Raw genomic sequence first — 23,435 nt, 5'->3', positions numbered from 1 at the left:
TTCATGTTAGCTTTTTGAGAAGAAAATATGAACATAATTTTGAAAATTTTTGATAATTTTAATATATATTTTATGATATGCTACACCATTTCCAGTTTATAAATTCAGAAAAGGTATTGCCATGTTTTATCTGTCTTTTTAAAAAGTCTTATAATTAGTGTTTTGTCACAATTGAATGGACAGTGGCTTCTTTTCTTATAAATGGCACTTACAACTAATGTTTTATAAAATGTATACATTACACTTAATGAAATGTACTATTTTAATATATATCCTGAGCATTTAATTTTTGTCACACTTTTTATTTTCAAATATTTCACTTCTATAAAAAATTCACACCTAGTGAAAGCTAGATGAAAGAAAGTTATTACATTAGACAAATGCACCCAATGAAAATTAAATGTTATTCTTTAGACCTCACAAAAACTTCACACTGAAAGGATGACATGTATGAAGGAAAGAAAAGAAAGTGAATATATAGCTAAGTCTAAATAAATAGTCTGTTGTGGTTTGTACAAAATGTTATACATATATACAATTAAATATATGAAAATAATGGCATCTAAGTTGCGAGATTAGTAACTGGAGTTAAAATTTTTTAAGCTCAATGCATTGTCTGGCAAGAAAATATAAGTAAAATTAATTTTAAATTTTCATAAGTCGAGAATGCATGTTGTAATCTCTAGGGTACCATTAAAAATAGTAAAAAGCATTTATACTTAACAGAAAAAAATGTACTGACAAAAATACTCAAACATGAAAAATATTTTAAAAATTTAGAACATGCAAGATGGACATTGTAGTCCACATAACTGTTTTTAAATAAGGTAATAAATTTAAACCCAAATACTAGTTAATTATATTAAATGTTAAAGAATTAACTGCTTTCATACAAGCATGAAAAATATTCATCTTATTATTACTAACAAAAGGAAGCTTGTATGTTCAAAAGTTCGAGAACAGAATCAGTACCAATTTTGCGAATACGCTAAACTGAAGTGCTGAATCAGACTAAGAAAGAGGATGGCCCCAAATTAGTTCATCCAGCATTATCTCAAACCTACTTCTAAACTGTGGACAAAAAGTGGAGAATCCAGGAGTGGAGATAAAGGATCTGGAGAGGGAAAGTCGATGTTGTCTGTGTGCATTATGTTTATGTAGTTTCTCCCTCATACACATGGTGTGTGGTGGTATTTCTTCTACACTCAACTCAAGACAAATCACTAGTTGTAGTTCGAGAGGGTGTGGTCAAGAAAATATCTTAGGAAGTTTGATTTGGTACACTTAGCATTTATTGAACAGCAGCGCCTGATACTGGATACTTGTCTTATACTTGAGGAGTCTAAAAGCAAGAGCTGTTTTTTGGAGCCATGAAAGTATAAGTTTTCTGTGCGCTAACTGTAGATCCAGTGAAAAGAAATTAGATTGATCATTGTGAAAGGAATTCCATTTAAAGAATGTCAGGAAAGGCAACAAGTATTCCACAGTGGATGAACTATGAAAAATAAGAGACTAGAGAAGGAGTTATAAGTGTCCAGCTTGAAAACATCACATATATTAAGGTATTTGCAGTTGAGGGATCCCCAAAAGGAACCCATAAAACCACAAAGAGGTAGACCCACCACTTGAAATCCTATATACTCAGAGGGCTTCAAGGACTGTGCCAATCAAGTAAGCCATTCTGCCCTATGTCTTATGTCACATTTGTTTCCTCGCTAAAATTCTGGAGCAGCTAGATAAAGGCTGATGAGTGATCAGAAAGAGTAGAGAGTTAGGTGAGAAAATAAAGACATTTCATCATACCCACACATCCCCAAATATAGCTGAGAGAGGACAGAAGATTTAACAAAGATGGTTTGGAGTCATATGATGATTAGACTGGGTTAAATTGTTTATTATCTAAAACAGACCCCCCCAAAATCTATGAGAAATGTCTGAGATTTCATCTAAGGGATTGGGGCGTGGGGATGTGGTATAAGTTGGGAGAGTAGATTTAAAGGAGTCATCTTGGGAATGAAAGGAATTACCTGTGCTTATGTCCTATGAAGCCCAGTTAACTCAATAAGCCAGTTACACTTACGGTAAGACCACTGTCAGCAAATACAAACACTTAGGTTAAACTTGATTGTGTTACAGAAGGATCTGGGTTTACAGAAGGATCTGGGTATACAGAAGCCCTAAAAATGCAAAGGTCCATCATTCTAAAATGTGAAATAAAGTCACAGTGCCACTGGGTCTTTTGTGCATTGCTGGGACAAATTTTTGGCACAGAAAATAAGTGCTCCTTTTATGAGATGAGACTGCCAATTTCTCTTTAAACAGATGGCTGTTATTTCATTATTCAGCATACCTTCCCTTGACACTTCTGTCTGCCAATTATTGCTGCAAATATAGTCTTTTATTTTGGAGAAATTACTGAGATACTTTTTGAGACAGAGTATCCAGAGGTGTGAAAGATTTCTATTTCTTTATCTACCTACTAATCAATCTACACCTAACAGTAGGTGCAAGACAAATGGGGACTGATTTCAGTTATTGATAAATCACAAGGAATAACATAAACCATTTCATTATTGGTCTTAGAGACCTTTTCAAACCCTCTTTGGAGTGGAATGAGAATACCTACTTTAGATGACCACTCATTGGCTAGTGTATTAGTCCATTCTCACACTGCTATGAAGAAATAACTAAGAATGGATAATTTATAAAGAAAAGAGTTCAATTGATTCATAGTTCTGCATGGCTGAGAAGGCCTCAGGAAATTTACAATCATGGTGGAAGTTACCTCTTCACAGGGCGGCAGGAAAGAGAATGAGTGCCAGTAGGGGAAATGCCAAATGCTTATAAAACCATCAGCTCTTGAGAGATTCACTCACTATCATGAGAACAACACAGGGAAACTGCTCCCATAATCCACTTATCTCCACCTGGTCCTGCCCTTGACACACGGAGATTATAATTCAAGATGGGATTTTGGGTGGGGACACAGTGAAACCATATCATTCTGCCCCAGCCCCCAACCCAAATCTCATGTCCTCATTTTTCAATACACAACCATGCCTTTCCAACAGTCTGCCAAAGTCTTAGCTCATTCCAGCATTAACCTAAAAATCCAAGTCCAAAGTCTCAGCTGAGATAAGGCAATTCACTTCCACCTAGGAGCCTGTACAATCAAAAACAAGTTAGTTACTTCCTAGGTATGCTAGGGATACAGGCATTGGGTAACTATACCCATTTCAAATGGTAGAAATTGGCCAAAACGAAGGAGCTGCAGGCCCCATGCAAACCAGAAATCCAATAGGGCAGTCAGTGATTAAACCTTAAGAATCCAAAATGATCTCCTTTGACCTAGGTCTCACATCCCAGTCATACTGATGCAAGAAGTGGATTCCCAAGGCCTTGGGCAGCTCTGCCCCTGCGGCTTTGCAAGATACGGGCACCCTCCTGGCTGTTTTCATAGGCTGGCGTTGAGTGTGTATGGCTTTTCCAGGCATGTGGTGCAAGCTGCCAGTGGACTACCATCCTGGGGTCTAGAGAACACTGTCCCTCTTCTCATAGCTCCACTAGGCAGTGTGGACTCTGTGTCAGGGCTCCGACCCCAAATTTCCTTTCCACACTGCCCTAGCCAAGGTTCTTCATAAGGGTACCACCCCTACAACAAACTTCTGCCCGGACATACAGTTATTTCCATACATCCTCTGAAATCTAAGCAGACGTTCCACGACCTCAATTTTTGTCTTCTGCACACCTGCAGGACCAATACCACATGGAAGCTGCAAATACTAGGGGCTTGCACCCTCTGAAAAAATGGCCTGAGCTGTCAGCCCAGGAGAAGGGAAGGTCCTGGACACTGGTACAGACAAGGGCACGTCTTGGACCACATACCCAAGGAACAGTAGATTCAAGGCCAGAACTCAGTCTAAGTCATGAGTTACATGAAGGCCGAAGTGAGATCAAGATCTCACTAAGTCACTGTTTGAGGAAGCAACCTTAAAGTCAATGCTCATATTGGCAATACATTTCCAGAGTATATTTATAATATTTGTCGAAGTTGTGTGACATGAGAAAAAAATGTTGGCTATTTGTTAAAGCTTTATTGTTTCTGACCTATCTGAGCTTCTTCTGAAAGGGATCAGAATATGCCACTCCAAAATTATGCTACATTGGCATAAGGATTACTCTGAGCTAAAGGTAATTGAGACTCTGCAGGGCAGGAAAAGTTTTCTACCCTTTAAAAGTAAGGCATGGATTGCCTTTGTGAAAGGTGCCTTCCTTAAATCAGGGAAAGAAGAGTTAGTGTTCTCATTGAAGACAGAGACAGCATCAAGATGAGTACGCATAAACAGACTGTAATAAAACAGCCCTTGTCTTCCATTACTTCACCCGTATGCTTTTTTACTTCCTAGTCTCTTGAAACCTGATAAAAACAAAAATCAAAATCATAAAAAATTTGTTATAAACATTCAATTGAATCACTGAAAGGTGAACTACCTGATAGTGATGGCACAGAGGGGATGGCCTTATGCTGGCCCAGGAGTCCCTTCAGACTGCTTGTTGTGAATCTTCTGCTTTTTGGAGGACTGGCCCATTTTAAGAATAGATTACAGGACACCTAGTTCCAGAAACTTCATTCTGGTTTGGTTATTTCAAACAATGTCCTCCCATAAACTCTCTTGAGCAAATCAAAACATGTTTTCTTTCATTAAGAAGATAAGCCCCAGAATCTAAGCTCTTTCATCCTAATCAACATATTTTTGCGAACCCCAGTGCCTGTAAATATTAATAAAAGGTATGTGCTTTAAAAAAAGAATCTCACCAGGAAGGTAAGAGGCAATTGTTTTCCTGCCAATCATAGGTAATCACAATTAGGGTACTGCAGTAGTCAGTTCGGAAGCCAAAGAGCCCACAATCAGACCCAGCAGTTGGGATGCAAGTCTGGACACTGGGAGATCAAATAAAATTAAATCTTATAAATATTTGTCACATAGCTATTATGTGCATGCCACTAGGTGCTGTAACACAAATGCAAAAGTGAATGAGGCACAGACTTCATCCTGAAGGAGGGAATAATCAAATAGAGGGACAGAAGGCAAGGGTGTTATGAAATACCATTGAGGAGATAAAGATGTGGGTATAACACTAAAGAGTTATTAGTAATACAAAATGTTTCATGGAAGAGGTTAAATAAGAAATGTGCCTTAAGGCTGGGTATGGTGGCTCATGCCTGTAATCCCAGCATTTTGAAAGGCTGAGGCTGGTGGATCACTTGAGGTCAGGAGTCTGGCCAACAGGATTCTGGCTATTAAAAATACAAAACTTAGCCAGGCATGGTGATGTACACCTGTAATCCCAGCTGAGGTGGGAGGATTGCTTGAACCTGGGAGGCGGAGGTTGCAGTGAGCCGTGATCGGGCCACTGCACTCCAGCCTAGGTGACAGAATGAGGCTCTATCTCGACCAATAAAAAAAAAAAAAAAAGAAGAAAGAAAGAAAGAAATGTGCCTTGAACAATAGGTAATATGTTGACAGGCATGCTTGGGGTGAAATGAGAATTTTTAAAAGGTAGATGGAGATCTCAGATCTGTTAAACACTATTTTAAGGACGGGCTTCAGATTTTGGAAAACCGTTATTGCCAAAGTCAAAGGCATCAACAGCATGGCTGATTTAAGTGCAATTCTTAAACCCACACAGCGAATGGTGGGAGGCAAAGGCAAATGGCCAGGTTCTTGCTTTGAAGGGACTGTGCTTTATCCCTGAGCCACTGGTATACCCTGCAGAACACAGCACACATAGGACTCAAGAACATTTGACAGGTACATTTTTGTCAGAGATCAGAAAGCATACGAGAGCACTCAAAATTCAATGTTGCTTAAAAGTTTGGTTTTTTTCAGCCTCTAAAAACACTAGCACCAGAGCATCTTGGTGAGGGAATGTGTATTTTGCAGAACAATCTCTTTCCTGCTTCCTTAGATTTTCAATGAGTTTAGTGTCTAGAGCAGCAACTTGGGGAATTGCTTAGCTTAAATATTTTGAACTAAGAGTGGAGATTTTTTATACTTGCCTATGACTTTAAGCCTTTAGTCAAACTGTGATTACTGCAACAACAAAATATTTTTATCTGACCTTACTATTGTTAAATCCTGATTTGCAGTAATAAATAAATGAATAAATAAAATTAAATGAATTTTTAAAAGTAAGATGGTATTTTAATGGTCATGAATGGTCTTTTCCAGGGATATTTTCTATTCAAAACATTATTTCTGCATGTTTGAGATGTATATCGTCATTGTGAGTTCTCAATTTTTATAATCAGAGAACTGTATATCAGAAGACTCTTACCCTTGTGTGATAAATATGGACATTTTGGAGACCATTTTTCTATCAGACATTGAGATTACTTTTTATGTTTCATCATGTCACAGCAATCTCAAAATTGGTAGCAAGTACTTTCTGTGTTACCATTGAAAAAACAGCAGGAATCTCAGTTTGGTGCCAGATTGTAGCCATTCACTTATTTGCCATTTGGCAAAGGATTTCATCCATGGTGATTGTACCCTAGTTACTATACTGATTACCTGTCAATTTCCTAATTCTAAACACCTAGGAAACTTTGGTTACCATAGAAATTACTTTTCCACCTATGTACAATTTAACTCAGCGAGGTTATTTTTACTAAGAGATCCCAAATTTGAGCATTTTTAAGCTATAGTCATATTTCCCATAAAGAATTCACAGTTCTAAAATTATACTTTCTGGGCAAAGTTAGAATTTATGTGACTAAATAGTAATTTGTAAAGGTCAGCCATGGAGGAGCTTTGTGAACTTGGATGTGTGTTCTGATCACCTGGAGACTTTGGTCAAATGCAGGTTCTGATTCAGTAGATCTGGACTGGAGCCTGGAATTCTGCATTTCTAGCAGGCTCCCAGATAATGATATCGCATTAATCCTTGGATCACATTGTAAGGCTCAAGGAGGTGCTGGATCTATTTTGTTGTTCTTTAGAAATTTTAATTGATTCTAAATTATTAGAATAATATTTTGTATTTGATGTTTGGAAACGTACATAAGTTTTACACGTTTCTTCTTTCAGTTGGTCACAAAATATGTTAATGGAGCAAAGATTCTTGTGATTATGTCAGTTCGGAAACTGAGAACAATGCAGATTAAAAACGAAGTAAAAAACAGCATACAGTTCTATCTATCACATTAGCACTTAAAAAACAAGTCATGACATCTTCCCTTGGAATTTCAAGAAGAGCATTTACCATAGGTGTAAATTCTGCTAACATTCATCATAGGTATAAATTCCCCTAACATAGTCTTTTCAATGCAGGACTGTAAGAAAGAACTGTCTCTAGTAGTGGAAATGTTTATTTCATCATTCAAAAATATGGAGCTCCTTTGAATTGTTTTCTTCTGCCCCCAAATTTAAATATATAATTCTGGTTTTTGTAGTATTAATAATAAGGTTGTGTCTGACTCCAAAAGCATTCTTCTAGTGTTAAGCTGGTAAAGTGTTATTTCTACAAGAATAAAGGATTTTATAATGTCACCTCTGCGAAACAAGTAGAAATGTACACGTAAGATTTCAGTTGATTGGAGGCTGAAAAGCTGTTCTCCGAGGAATGATTTATAGAGCTTGAATCAAGGCCCTTTTCTCAGCGTAGCTGGAGAAACACACATGAAGACACAAAAATTGATAGACACAATTTTGAGGATCTGTCAATCACTGTCAGTTTTTGTTTCTTTGTTGTTTGTTTTATTTTGTTTGCTGAGACGGTAGCATCTAGCTCAATGCTTCTAATTCTTGTTTTCTGTAACTAGGTCTTCAGTGGCTTAAATTTAAAATGCAAACAAGACCATCGGAATAAACAACTCAGCCTTTGGTTCTCCCAGCTGGAATAACAGTAATGATTTTAGATACTGATTTCTCAATAGCTTAACACCTGTAATGTTGCTTCCCATTTGAATTAATGTTCTTATGCACTAGATACTCTAAAGTACATAAGGCCACAATGCTATGGACTTAAATGTAAATATTATGAACTGTTCCCTAAGGAATTATGAAGTCAAGGTAAACACACTGTGCCAAGAGAATCTTTGCATTAGGTTCACAGCCAGACTATGGTGTCTTTAGCAAAATCTTCTATTGCACACTAGTCTATCCAAAGCAATCTTCAAGGATCCTACTATCAAAAAGAAAAGAGAAAAAGTTCTACGTTTTCATATCTAAATCTTGTTCTCAATTTCAAGCATCAAAATTTTGATGATGATTTAATTTTTCAACACTGCTTTCATGCCTCCCCATATTTTCTGTTCTCATGCTCCACTTTTTCATAAGATTCATGCTTGCCTCTTATTTTCTTTTACCCCCAAAGACGTGCAACTTTACCTTGGCAGAGCCTATATAAAATGTTTTGATGGTTCTCCATCAGTTAGAGTCCAGATACCACAGAACAGTGTGACAGCTGTCTCCTTCAAAATCTTAGTTTCTAGAGGTAGTCATATTTAAGAACTTCAATAATGCCTTTTCTCCTTAAGAAGTAAGTTTTTGGGTTTTTGGCTGTCACTTAAATATTATCAGGGATTTGAAAACAAGCGTAGATCATTGTTTTCCTTGCAGAACTAACTCAGCATTCCTACCAATTTGTTAATATCCTTTTCCCTCCATCAAAACCTTGTGCTTTGTACAATTTGACGTGTATTATGTTCATGGCAGTTACAAAAAGAGCTAACACTGATGCAGCATGAAATATGCCTTAAAAATATTTAATGCATATATGAATATAGTTCTTTTGTTAGATTTTGTGGATGAGAGTTAGGAATTAATTTGTCGCTGAAGGTTTGTCAACAATATGTAGACCTCCTTGAAAATACTTACCTTTAAATACAGTAGATAGTACATAATGCTTTGAAATGCAAGGCATTTTTTAAATTATGAAATATATTCATACCTTATCAAAGTATATAAACTATATATATATATATATATATATATATATATATATCGATAAAGACAATATCAAAGTAGCCAAAATCCTCATTAGGAAATAAGCATTACCAATGACTTAGAAGTTTCTGATCTCTTTCATTGCATATCCTTCCCTTTAAGAACTACCATCCTCACTAATGGTAGTTCTTAGGGACAGAAAGGGAAGGATATACAATATATTGTATGGCTTTGTTTACTTTTGAACTTTACTTAAATGGAATTGTGAAACATTTTGTTTACTCGTTACTAACTTTGGAAGATTAATCGCTGGTGATACTTGTAGCTGTCATTCATTCATTTTTATTGTTGTTTTATGGCACTGAATGATTATATCCCATTTTGTGTATTTGATCTACTCTATTTAGATCTATGCTGCTGTGAATTTTCTTCAACATGTCTTCTGGTACACATGAATAAAAGTTTAATGTGATTTATTAAAATCTAATGACAGAATTAATTGGTCATGGGGCATGTGTGTTTCATATTCAGGTAAAATCAAACTTTTTTGAAAGAAGCTCTGTGTAGAATATAAGAAAAGCCAATCTCATAGAAACATAGTAGAATGGTCATTACCAGAAGCTACTAGCAGAGAGGGGTGGGGAAAGGGGAGATGTCAGTCAAAGGCTAATAGCGGGGAGGAATCAGGTAAGCGGAGATGTCAGTCAGTTAGATAGAGAAGTAAGTTTTAAAGATCTATCTCACAGCATGCAGCATGCCGACCACAGTTAATGATATATATTGTATATTTAAAAATTGTTAAAAGAAAAATTTTAAATATTCTCACTACAAAAAAATAAGGAGATGAGGTGATGGGAATGTTAATTTGCTTGATTTAATCTTTCTATAATGTATACATACATCAAAATATCAGATTCTGTGCCATAAATATATACAATCTTTATCTGTCAAGTAAATAAAGATGTTTTTCAATTTATGGTCCATTTACTAATATGTAAAAATTTCTGTTGATTCATGTCCCCTCCAATATTTGCTAATACACAGACTTAAAATTTTTGCTTATCTGGTGGGTGTAATATGGTAACTAACCCCTTTTACTTTTTATTTACATTTCCTGAGTATTACTGATCTAAGTACATTATCCAATGTTTTTGGTTAATTTGAGTTTCCTCTTCTTTGAAGCGCCTATTCAAATCTTTTATCCAGTTTTCTACGGAACTGTTTGAAATTTTCTTCCAAGTTTTAGTCCTTTCTACACTTTATGAGATATAACTATATTCTTAGAGTTTGTAGCTTGGCTTTTCACTTCCTTTAGGGTATCTTGATGGGCAGAAAAGTCACATTTTTAATACAAACAAGCATCACTCTACATGTTTCTCACAATTATTTTTTTAGCTACTCAAAATTAATGTTTTGGTTTGGTAAGAGTTTGAAATATAAGTTTCTCTTTTGTTCAGCTCATTAGCATCATTTATTGTAATGATCATTGGACTTCTCCTTCTTAATTTCCAATAGCAAATCGGTCAAGTAACAAGTGTACTGATATGCATGAGTTTGTTTCTGGGATAATTCAGTTCCATTGATCTGTTTGCCTAATATGAAAATTTAACTGGAGAAGGGAGAAGTAGCACGGGAAAAGAAGGGAAAAAGCATAACTAATTTTATGGTTGTGATATAAGTATTTGGACTCTTTGTTTTTTAACACCAAAAGCATTACTGCATAAACCAATTGGGCCGAACCAGATAAACAGATAAACAGAACCAGATATATAATTTGGAGAGTTCAGTGCAAAGTGAAAATTCAAGGTCCCTTGTTAAAAAATTACAAAGGCTGGAAGCGGTGGCTCATGACTGGAATCCCAGCACTTGGGAGGCCTAGGTGATGGAACACCTGAGGTCAGAAGTTCGAAACCAGCCTGTTCAACATAGTGAAACCCTGTCTCTGCTAAAAATACAAAAATTAGCTGGATGTGGTGGTGCACACTTGTAGTCCCAGCTACTTGGGAGGCTGAGGCAGGAGAATTGCTTGAACCTGGGAGGTGGATATTGCAGTGAGATGAGATTGCACCACTGCACTCTGGCCTGAGTGACAGAGTGAGACTCTGTCTCAAAAAAAAAAAAATATATATATATATATATATGGATATTTATATTTATATGTATATATGAAGAATTTCAAGATGCAGCAGCATTAAACCAAGCCTGGGACCCTTCTGAGCATGGGATCTCATGCACCTGCATGTATCATATATGCAGGAAGTCAGCTCTACAGACAAAATATGAGATTGTTCTCTTTTAATGAGAGAGCTATAAAATGATGCAAGAATTAGCCCCAGCTTCTCACAGAAAGATGTTTTCAATCAGGAAAAAGAGATGATGTAAAAGAAATTAAGCACCTAGCATGGAATCAGGTAGAATATGTAACACAAAATTACATTGAATACTAGTAAATATACATGTAATGACAAGGGCTCCTAGTTATATCATTGGGAGAAATTCATTTTTAATTGGTTTGCTTTTATTCATCATTCTCTAATCACAAGTTTGAATCTCTCACCTTTACGTATTCTCACGCTTTTTGTTTGACTGCAGGGCCATATTACATGTAACCATCTTTCAAGATCCAACGCTGTAGCACACTAAACCAAACATTCTCTTTACCCAGTTTCCTGCTGTGTTTATGATGTTTTAAATAAATGTTGAAGGAAATTTACAGCTACTTAATACTAGTTCATGTGCCAGAAGTACTTAATGGAAAGACTATTTGAATAGGTGCCTGTGGACATATCCACCTATAACCTCTTATTGAATGTTTTCTATATTTGCCAAAAGAAATGAACTATTTAAAGTGTGGTTCAGTTTTGCATAGAATATATTTAAAAATGCCTCTATTATTCAGCATCATCAGTGACTCTAGGATTCCATGTAATTGAATTTTAAAGGATAACAAAAATTATAATATTCAAAAGTTCAAGTTTTTACCATTGTCGTCTTCTATAATTTTTTTTTTTTTTTAAAGATGGGGTTTCACCATGATGGCCAGGCTGGTCTTGAACTCCTGACCTCAGGTGATCCACCCACCTCNAACTCCTGACCTCAGGTGATCCACCCACCTCGGCCTCCCAAAGTGCTAGGATTACAGGCATGGGCCACTGCGCCCAGCCTGTCTTCTATAATTTTTTTAACCAAAGTTTTTTTCATCTTTTTGTGTCAGTACTTTGCCTCACTAAACAAAGTATTTTAAACATTGTTGGCTCTTTTTCTGATTATTTATATCTGCTATTTTGGACATTAATTATTGAGCTACATTATAACCAAGACCTCTCGCTGTATTATCATCAGCTCACCCTACTGTGTATGTAGTTGTTGTACCTTTCATTGATTTTTCTATCCCCTAACCCTTGTTTATATTGTCAGCTGCTACTTGAGTGTATCCATATGCTGTAGGCTTTCCTCTACTATTAATTTGCTTTCTTAATCTGATGTGGCTGAGAAACCACTAACTATTATATAATTTATTAGAATTCTGTGTCAAATACGAGTTGGAAGATTCAAGCAAGAAACCAATCCAGAGAGATGTCTATGAGTTTTCATAGTTGTATTTTTTAATGCTCTTTGATACTAACAGACCCGTACTTAAGTTTAGATTCACTGTCAGCTCAGACTGAGCCTGAGAAAGAGCTGTGTTGACGCATGGGGCACTGTAATGAGTAGTCAACGATCAGTATTTGACTTATTATCAGTTTGCAGACTCCTTATTCTGCTATTGTTTTTTTATATGTCCCACCTGCTGCTTGAATTCTCATAGTTCAATGCCTAAATGGATGCCTAGTAATTCAAGTTAATCTGTTCATGTGTATGTATAATTTCAGGGAAAGTAATGGTCATTGTATATGTATTATGTATCTAATAATAAGCTGATTTTTAATACAATGAACACGTAAAAATAAAAAACTATCTTATAAATAATAAAAATGGGGCTCAGAGAAAGTATAGAAATCATACATGCTTATTCATTGGCAAAAACTCACAAAGCACATGCTGTTTGTAAATAGGAGAGGTTCCGCAAACATTTCTTAAATAAATGAATTTTGTTGAATACCGTCTGGCTTCAAAACAACAGTTCTTTTCACAACATAAAGGTAGTGAGCAGAGATGTAGAATTTAAAATGAGCTTTGAGATTATCCTTGATTTTCACTTAAAAATTATAATTTTTGTTTTACAGAGACACTGTTAAGAATTGATCTAGGAAATAATAAAATCTTAAAAGAAATCCAAAATTAGTGTCAGAGTATAATCCACAACATCCCACAGTAATCAGACAAAAAGATAATCTAAGATTTGCACTTATAATGCTGACTGATAGGTACAAATAAATAATCCGCCGTTATAGGTGGCTTTCATAACAGTAGAGCCTGTTAAATTCAGAAATGTTCATTTTCCCATGCCACAGACTGCTAAGATTGAATGGTTCCTGTTAAGATCAACAGATACTTAGAAATCTTAATTTATATAGAAATGTTTTGAAAGAAAGAAATCACAATCCTTTGCCTGTTTATTGATGATGGCTATTATGAAGAGCTTATTATACACTGCTCTTGTCTGTTCTAGGGGCAGAGCCTCAGGAACACACTTCTGAAGAAAGTCCGCTGTCAGAAACCAAGAGGTGGCTCGTCCAGATCACCTTTCATGTAAACTCAGTGAATGGCATTCTCTAACTTCCATCTCATTCAGGTATGATTTATTTGCAAGGAATAGAAACACACCATCTTTCTCATAAGACAGTGGTCCTCAGCCCCTGGTACTGCAGACTGTTACTGGTCTGTGGCCTGTTAGGAACCAAGCCACACAGTGGCAGGTAAGTGGCGAGCCAGCATTACCTCCTGAGCCCTGCCTCCTGTCAGATCTGTGGAGGCATTCGATTCTCGTAGGAGGACAAACCCTATTGTGAACTGCACATGCAAGGAATCTAGGATGCTCACACCTTATGAGAATCCAACTAATGCCTGATAATTTGAGGTGGAACAGGTTCATCCTGAAGCCAACCCCTGACTCCCAGTCCATGGAAAAATTGTCTTCCACCAAACCTGTCTCTGGTGCCAAAAGACCACTGCTATAAGTGTATGAGAGAGAGAGACAGAGAGAGAGAGGGAGAGAGGGAGAAAGGGAAAGAGAGAAAGAAAAAGACAGGAAGAAAGAAAGAAGGGAAGAAAGAAAAAGAAGGAAAGAAAGAAAGGAAGGAAGGTAGGAAGGAAGGAAAAGAAAGAGAGAGAGGAAAGGAAGGAAGGAAGGGAGAGAGAGAGAAAAGAAAGAGAAAGAAAGAAAAAAGAAAGAGAAAGAAAAGAAAGGAAGGAAGAAAGAAAGAAAGAAAAAGGAAGGATGGAAGAAAGAGGGAGAGAAAGAGAGAAAGGAAGAAGTAAGGGAGGGAGGGAGGGAGGGAGACACACCAAAGCTAAACTATCTTAAGTAAGAGAAAATGCTCACAGAGTCCATTTAAGAGAAATTTAAAAGAAAAATGTATCCAAGTATATGTGTGTGTGTGCAGCTCTGTGTTTGTTTGATGATGGTTCTTTGTATGTATTGGCTTCTGGTTTATTACTTCATAAAGTATCTTCTTATTTGTCTGTATATACATGTCCCATGATGGCTGCATGTTACACCTTAAGTCTACAGAATATTCCTTTTAGATCACTACCTTTAAATAACTCCATCAACATAGGCCAGTTCTAAATTTCTAAGAAAGAGGATCAGATTGGTTTAGCAAGAGTCAGATGTTCATTCTAATCAATCCTCTGTGACCTGGAAGATGGGTTTCTGTGATACATAGAATTGTATGTCTAGGCTATGGATGCTAATTCATATTGAGATCATTGGGCTGGTGGATAACTTTAGCAAGTTATTACTACTAGCTCCCAGTTTTGTTAGCATTCTCCTTAAGATGTTTATACAAACAAAAATATCATTAGAAGCATCTATCCCATTGTCTGTCTGATTCTGATTCTTCAACTATGTTTCCTGAGCCACTAATAGAAGGAAGCAAAGCATCTTCTCACAAATTCTAAAAATAAACAAATGAAAACCAACTCCACGGTTCTATATCAAACAAAATAATGTTGATATAACTGAAGATTACATATCTAGGAAAGAAATGTCATATTGATTATCTATTACTGCATAACAAAGTACTCTAAAATTTAGCAGGTTGAAACAACAAACATTGATTATTTCACAGCATCTGTGAGTCAGGAATCCAGGGGGAGCTTAACTGGATACCTAACAATCAGAGCAATTCATAAGGCTACAATCAAGATACCAGACAGGGCTGTACCATCTGAAGGCTGAAGTGGGCAAAGAGCTGCTTCTAAACTCACTTGAGTGGCTGTTGGCAGGGCTCCAATCTTTATTAGCTGCTGATTAGAGACATCAATTCTTTGCAGAGTGAGCCACTTCAGTATTGCTTTATCACAAAATTTAAATAAATAATCAACTGATTACATTTTTAGGACAACAAATATGTTTTAAAGCTGGGTCAAGCAATATACTATGACAATGTATTTTTCTATTCTTCACTTTTTTCTTTAGTTTTCTATAAACTTTTCACTATTTTTTCTAAATACTCAACAGAACTCTCTAACAACTGTGAACATTTTTCCATGTGAGCAAATCTATAAATAAACTATTAGTTCCTTTTTCTCTGTTTTTGGAAAAAATTCTTCTAGCCATTCTTCTAGCCATGTCCTGTCATCTGATTCTGATATTTATTTTTGGTCATTAACCCTGGTACTTCCCTTCACATTTCTGCTGAGTTTGATGGTCTTTTTTTTTCTTGGATCTCCAGTATTCTTTCTTGAATTGGTCCTTGTTTTTTTGAAGAACATTCTCCAACAGTTTCCTAAGAAAGAGCAGATGATCTTCTTGAATGTCCTGACCTTCACAGTTGTTAGAGATTGAAAATATTTTCATGTAGAAAGGTATTTTAAAGGTGATACTCCACTGACTTCTAGTTGCAGTATTGCTGTTGAAAAGTATGAAGCCACTTCTTATTCAAATTATTGCACATGACTTTCTAAATTATTGCCTGATTCTTTTAGAATATACTTCTTATTTCTGGTATTCTGAAATGTATGCTTTAGGGTAGGCATATGTTTGTTGATGCAGGGAATTCATTGACTCATTTCAATGAGGAAAATACAGTTTTCATTTCTGAAAACTGCGTCATTTCTTAGATAATATCTGTACTTCTTTGTTTTTTTCTGTTTTTCTCGGGCTGTAACATCTACTATTTAAGTAGTGTGCCTCTTTGATTAATCTTTAATTTTTAATATACTTTCCCAAATTTTCCATTATTTTAACATTTGTTTCATTTTCTTTGATATAATTAACTAAATCTTGTATTGAATTCTATGTTTTATATCTGCTTTTCTAATTTATATTTTTATGTTGAAGGCTTTCCTTAAATTCTTGAGAATTCTTTAACCTGGCTACTCATTCTTATTTAAAAATGAGTCACTAAAATCCTGATTGGTGTGAAATGACAAGGATGAGGAATGAAGGATCTGCAGATGTTTATATTATGGGAATGCACTCATTTCTTAAGCTGGGGCAATCAGTTTCTCCATGCTCTTGAATTTGACAGGGTAGGGAGAGAACAAGCAAGTCAGAGATAGTTTCTGGTTGGCTAGTAACATTTGGGATTTTAAATGGGGGAAGGGTAAGGAAGGTCTCAGAGTAGAGTATCTGGATTTTTCCTTACTCTGCCCATTTCTCGACTTAGATCTCAGCGTAGGTTCTCTAAGTCTGAAGACATTTCTCCAAAAGCTTAACTCTCAGTATCCCGTTGTTAGGTATGGTGGAGTAAAAGTTTGGCTGTTGGAGAGTAAGGGAGTGGAGGGCTAGTCCTGACAGTGCAAGATGTGTCAGGAATCCACCCTGTGTAGACCTTCCGCCAGTCCTATTGTGTTCGGCTACATGCTTGTGCTTCCAAATTCCCAAGATCAGATGCTGAAGAATCAGAATTGGCAGGAATTTTTAGACTCTTTCCAAATCATAAGTTAATCTATATTTTTCATAAAGCTTTATTTGTATGTTTTTAAGTAATAGTAAGTGACCTTGATAACAAGCAGTAAATCATTTTTCCATGATAGGACCAAACTAAACTTGCAGGAATTGTTGAGAAAAAAAGAGTATTAAATGCATGACTTATGATTATTATGAAACAATGTTATTATGACAAGATTATTTATTTTAATAAGCTATAAAAATTATCTATATCCGACATAATCATTTGATACTAGAAAACATCAAAAGAAAATAAATACTAAATAAAAATCATTCAAAGCATTGAACGATAATACCAAAAATACGTAAAATATTTAAAAGTACTTTTCTTAAAATAAAATTTTAAAACACATGAAGTTTTAATAGCTGTACCTAGTAGTCTTGATTTTTATAATAAACATAAATTCTGATTTTTTAACAAAAAAATTTCCTTTTTTTTTTTTTTGAAAAAATGCTTTCATTTTGCACTGATACCTTGATAAGGTCCAAAGATCTTCAAGTTGCACATCAGAGTATATGTTGCTTCATAAAAGTTTATCACATTTTTTCATGATGAAAGTATTTCCTCTGCTTTCCCTGAGTTTTGTTTTGCCATTGAAATTTATGTTGCTTTTGCTGATTCAAATTTTACAATAGTTATTAATTCTATGTAAGAATATTCCACAATAATATTTATATATTTTTCTACTTGCATTTCTTCTGTTAAGTTATTTACAAACAATTACAGCCTGTTAAGTATTTTTAAACACTGGAAAATGCCAGCTAACATTATTGGGTCATATCACAATAACATAACATTCTGATATTCTAACGCAGTTAACAATATTACACAGAACCACATCTCAAATTGTCAACTTAAGAACTTATTTTGCTTCCAGACTTGTTATTTCTTGGAACAGCATTCAAAGGTTTTGTATAAAGTATACCATGCATATAAATGTATTAATACTTATTGTAATTGCAAGAATGATTCATCCTTAGCAGCAGATAGGGCCACAAACAGACACCTGAAATACAGCAACAACCACTGATGAGATCGTGATTGCTGCTCACCTAACTGCTCCTGTCCTGGTCCTGGAAATGTCCATCTTATGCTTCCATTCTGTGTACCAGTGATTCCTGCTCTTGCTTTCAACTTGACATCAGTCTATTCTTGCAAACTAGTAACATCTCTATGGTGATTATTAAGCTTTAATTATAGCAGAGGAATTGTAATTCATTTTCTTGTTTTCCCAACCGATTTATCTCTGAATTCAGAAAAACACATAAATTTCCCAAAAAATGCCAGAAAAGAATCCCTGCATAGAAACACTACTCTATGCTTAACCTTCATTCTGTGTCTGGGATGCCTTCAATCATTAAAGCTCTCAAAATTCTGTGGAGTAACTGAAAACAACCCTGCAATAAGCCCGCTTCATAGACAATTAGGTTGAAATTCTTCCACCTTCCTAAATTGTTTGTTTTCTTTCTGCTTCTCATCTCCTTGAATTTTAATGAATCTCTCATTGGCTATTTTCTCTTCTTTCTAGGTTATTTTATTCTTGCAGATTAATATCTTTGCACTAATATTAGTGAGATTTGGGGAGTTGAAAGAAGATAAATGAGGGACATGAACCTAATATTTTTACTCAGGCCTCTCCTTGCCTTGGCTGATAAGAGAAAATCTTCAAAAAGAATAAATAAATAATAAAGGGGCTGGGAGAAAACTTTTGGAAGTGATGGATATGGTCATGGTCTTGATAGAGGTGACCATGTATACTTATCCCCCAAACTCATCGGATTATATGCATTAAATATATGTAGCTTTTTGCATGCCAATCATATTTCAATAAAATGGTCTAAATAAAGAGAAAAAACACTATGTATCTTATAACTCAATCCCAGCCCACATCAGTCCCAGATTAGAGTACAGATAATGAACTCTACATTGAAGCTGTGTCTGTCAGATTATCTCACCCAAATATTCAAAATTGCTGTTGAAGCCTGAAAATGGTGTCTCATGCCTGTGTTCCCAGCACTTTGGGAGACCAAGGCAGGAGGACCACTTGAGCAGACATTCAAGACCAGCCTAGGCAACATAGTGAGACACCTTCTCTATCTAAAAAAAAAAAAAAAAAAAAAAAAAGTCATGTATGGTGGCTTGCATCTGTCATTTCAGCTACTCAGGAGGTTAAGGCAGAAGGACCGCTTGAGCCCAGGAGTTTGAGGATGCAGTGAGCTATGATTGCACCACTGCACTCCGGCCTGGGCAACAGAGCAAGACTCTGCCTCTACAAATAAAAAAATACAATACAATACAATACAATACAATACAATACAATACAATACAATACAATACAATACAACACAACACAAGACAACACAACTGAGTAAAAAAAAATTAGAAAATAAAAATCTACATACTAGATTTTTATTTACTGTCTTCTTTTTAATTTTATTCCCTTTTTTTCGTTTATGCATTCAGTAACCAATTAATTGAGCACTTCCTATATACCTATCTTTAAGCTAAGTACCCTGGTAATAAAACGACTGATTCATAGCCTTTGCCATCTAGGAATCCAGGTCTAGTCTAGAATGGATAGACAAATCAACAAATAGCCCATCATATCTAACAAAGGTATATCCACCAAATGTGTAATGAAGGAAGAAAAGTGCTTATCTGCCAGAAAGGATCTGGAAGGCTTCCCAGAGGACCAAAACACTGAGCTTCGATAGGTAACATGGAGATGGTCAATCCCAGGACAAAAATATCCAAGTACAGAAAAGAGTATGTGCAATCCCTGAAGGAAAGAGAAAATGAATCCGAAATATCCTAAATGAAAGAGAAAATGTCACGTCCGGGATGAACGAGAAGTATCAGGAGACTGGAGAATAAGGTGTTCAGGTAGACAGTACACATGCAGAGGTTAAAAGTGCAGACCAGAAAAGACTGTGAGAGAGAAGTTTGGCATTTATGCTTAAAATAGAGGACCTTTTAGGCATAAGAGTGATGTGATCATATTTGCATTTTTATAAGAGAGTAGTGCAATGTTATGGGCTTTTGGCAAGGAGCTGAGAGAGGCAGCAGGCAGTATATTTTAAGGAAACTCTCATACTAATTCAGAGGGAAAGGACACCAGCCCAAAAGTTATGGGTTTGTTTTTTGTTTAGTGGGGAAGTCAGGAAAATTTTTTTCCATTTATTTTATTGCATTTTAGGTTTTGGGGTACATGTGAAGAACATGCAAGATTGTTGCATAGGTACACACGTGGCAGTGTGATTTGCTGCCTTCCTCCCCATCACCTACATCTGGCATCTCTCCCCTTGCTATCTCTCTCTCACTCCCCACCCCCCACCGTCCCTCCCCTATTTCCCCCCAACTGACCCCAGTGTGTAGTGCTCCCCTCCCTGTGTCCATGTGTTCTCATTGTTCAACACCCGCCTATGAGTGAGAACATGCGGTGTTTGATCTTCTGCTCTTCTGTCAGTTTGCTGAGAATGATGGTTTCCAGGTTCATCCATGTCCCTACAAAGGACCCAAACTCTTCGTTTTTTGATGGCTGCATAATATTCGATGGTGTATATGTGCCACATTTGGGGAAGTCAGAAAATTAAGTGGACATGTCATGTCCTCTGAGAACAGTCTCCTGACCACCCTACACATCTGGGCTTTGTCCCTCTATTTTGTTTCATAGCATGCTCACAGGCATCACACACTTGATCAGAATTTCATATTTAGCTATTAGGCACCTTGAAGGCAGAGTTGATCTAAGAGTTTTATTTACCAATTTAGGATCTAGCAATACTGTATGGGCACCCAGTATTTGTTGAATAAGTGAAACCCAACTCTCTGGTAGTCTTCAAGCAGATTCTTAAACTCTCCTTGCTGCTAGGAAATGGGAATTGCCTTACTGACATCCACAGCATACACACCAGAGGAGTTCAAGAGTGGTGGCAAGGCCAGCAGCACTGTATCAGCTGGGAACGGCTTAGAAAAGCAAAGTCATGGGACCCACCCCAGAGCTATGGAATCACAAAGTCTGGAACTGAAAGCCCAGTAATTGGTATTTTAACAAGTTTCCCGCATCATTCTGATGCAAGCTAAAGCTTCAGCGCTTTCGATGATATATTCCATTCCAATAAGAACTTACCTTTGCTAAGAGACCATGTGTCCTATGTTCTTTTACTATACTTTCAATCTAGTTTTGATGCTTTATAGCCCCAAATCTGTACTATGTGTCATAGTTTGAGCTACTATAACAAAGTACCATAGACTGGGTGGCTTACAAGCAACAGAAATTTATTTCTCACAGTTCTCAATACTGGATGTTCAAGATCAATCAGGGTGCCATCCTGGTTAAGTTTGACGAGGGTCTCTCTTTCAAGTTGTAATGTTGACTTCCTGTGGTATCCTCACATGGAAAAAAGAAGTAAGAGGGCTCTCTGGGATCCCTTTTATAAGAGCACTAATCCTATTAATGAGGGATTTGTCATCTCCCAGAGGCTCCACTTCCTAATACCATCACATTAGGGGTTAGTATTTCAACATAAGAATCTGGGGGGGTCACAAACATTTCATTCATTGCAGCAAGGTTATATAGCATGAGAATAGTGTGAAATGAGGACTTCTTTAGTTCTGAGTGAAAAACGCAATTATCAATACTTATCTAGTTATAAAAGATTTCAATGCTTATTAACTTTATTTCATGAACAAGTACTTGTTTGATGGACCCAGCCCAATGACTCTCATGGGAAGTACAATAGACTACACCCCTCTTTAAGGGCAGGGTTCTGACTTGCATTGAACACAGATGCAGCAAGTTGGACCAGATTGTCGTATTTGACATTCTATGGGTTTCATTGGTCTAATTTTCTAATAAATGACAACATCTCAGTTGCTGTGTTGGAATCAGTAATATTTCATTAAAATGTATCCTTGATCGATTTTATTTCTGCTAGAATTCCTGCTCAAGTCCAGCAGTTGGCCTTTAGTCATCCAGGCCAGCAAGGTATCCTAATCTCAACCTGAGTTAAAGTCTTAATGAAAGTACTGCCAAGATGGACACAATTTTTTTATTAAGTCAAATAAAACTGGTAATGCCAGTAATGACATGTTTGTCTCACTTAAGCAAAAGTGACAAGTTACTCTAGGAGGGCTTACACGCACACGCACACACACACACACACACGCACGCACACACACACGCGCGCACACACACACATGCACACACACACGCGCGCGCACACACACACACATGCACACACACACGCACAAGTCCTGTTGCTCAGTTGTTTGCATTCTTAGTATTGTAATCATTTCTTGTTCCACCATGTCCCACCTTTGCAGTGAATATACATTATACTATTCAAGCATACTGATTTTCACTTCATGAATCTATAAAACCCTATAATTCTTAGCCAAAACCTGGCAGTTTAAACTGTCTTTAGAAGAATGATTTAATAGAGCTCTTATCACTCAAATGTCACTGTATTTACAAAATATACTATAGGGCACTTACTAATAAACTATAAAGTGCTATCATAAATCATTTAGCCTCTGCTACACTTTTAAAAATACATTAATAAAATAGAAATAGTTCAGTATTAAAAACATCTATTCTTTCTACTCTGACCTCTCAGTTACTATTACTTTGCGTCATTCTTATGTTCAACACTCTCAATAGTCCTAACCAGACATTCATTTGAAAATAGCCTACTGTCCAGTTTTACTATATTAATAGGTAATAATAGAATACGTGGGGAATTAAGGAGGTGAAGAAAGGTAAGAAACTACTATTCCCTGAATAAGTAATAAGTATGTTGATAATACTTCCACTTACTATTATCTAATGTGTGATAAGAACAATCTTACATGCCTCATGTAGGCAGGATGCTAAGTGGATATGAAATACCCACAGTAGACTTGTAAGGTAGGTGTTAATGATCTCCATTTCGTAGGGCAGGAAACTAAAGCAAAAAAAAAAAACAAACAAAAAACAACTCAGATTAAGAGTGGAAATGGAAAAATAACTGTGTTTTAATCACCTTTTGTTATTTCCCGCAACCCCAGAATATTCTGTATTCTTAGTTGGAATACATAAGGTATAATAAGAGAAGTGACCTGCCCAAAGCCACACAACTCATTGGTGACTAAGAGTGGATCTAAACTCTATTCTGTTTGATTCTAAAATTCATGCACATTCCACTGTGCTGAGCAGCCTCTCACTCATGCTTTGGGTATAGACAGTGAAGAGTTTTCTTTTGCCCTTTGAATGAATGGGAAAATGATTAAATGACCTAAAGTCAGTGGCAAGAAGATATCTTTCCAATATATTTTCTGAGTATAGTCAGGGAACTCTGAGATGTATGATCTCAGAAGAACTAGAAAGAATGTTTCAAAAAGAGAATTTCGAATAAATTTTCCAAAGAGGGGGAAAGCATTTGTT

The sequence above is a fragment of the Cebus imitator genome, unplaced genomic scaffold (assembly GCF_001604975.1).
Source record: "Cebus imitator isolate Cc_AM_T3 unplaced genomic scaffold, Cebus_imitator-1.0 Scaffold29, whole genome shotgun sequence".
Classification (NCBI taxonomy): domain Eukaryota; kingdom Metazoa; phylum Chordata; class Mammalia; order Primates; family Cebidae; genus Cebus; species Cebus imitator.
This window is presented reverse-complemented; position numbering follows the sequence as displayed.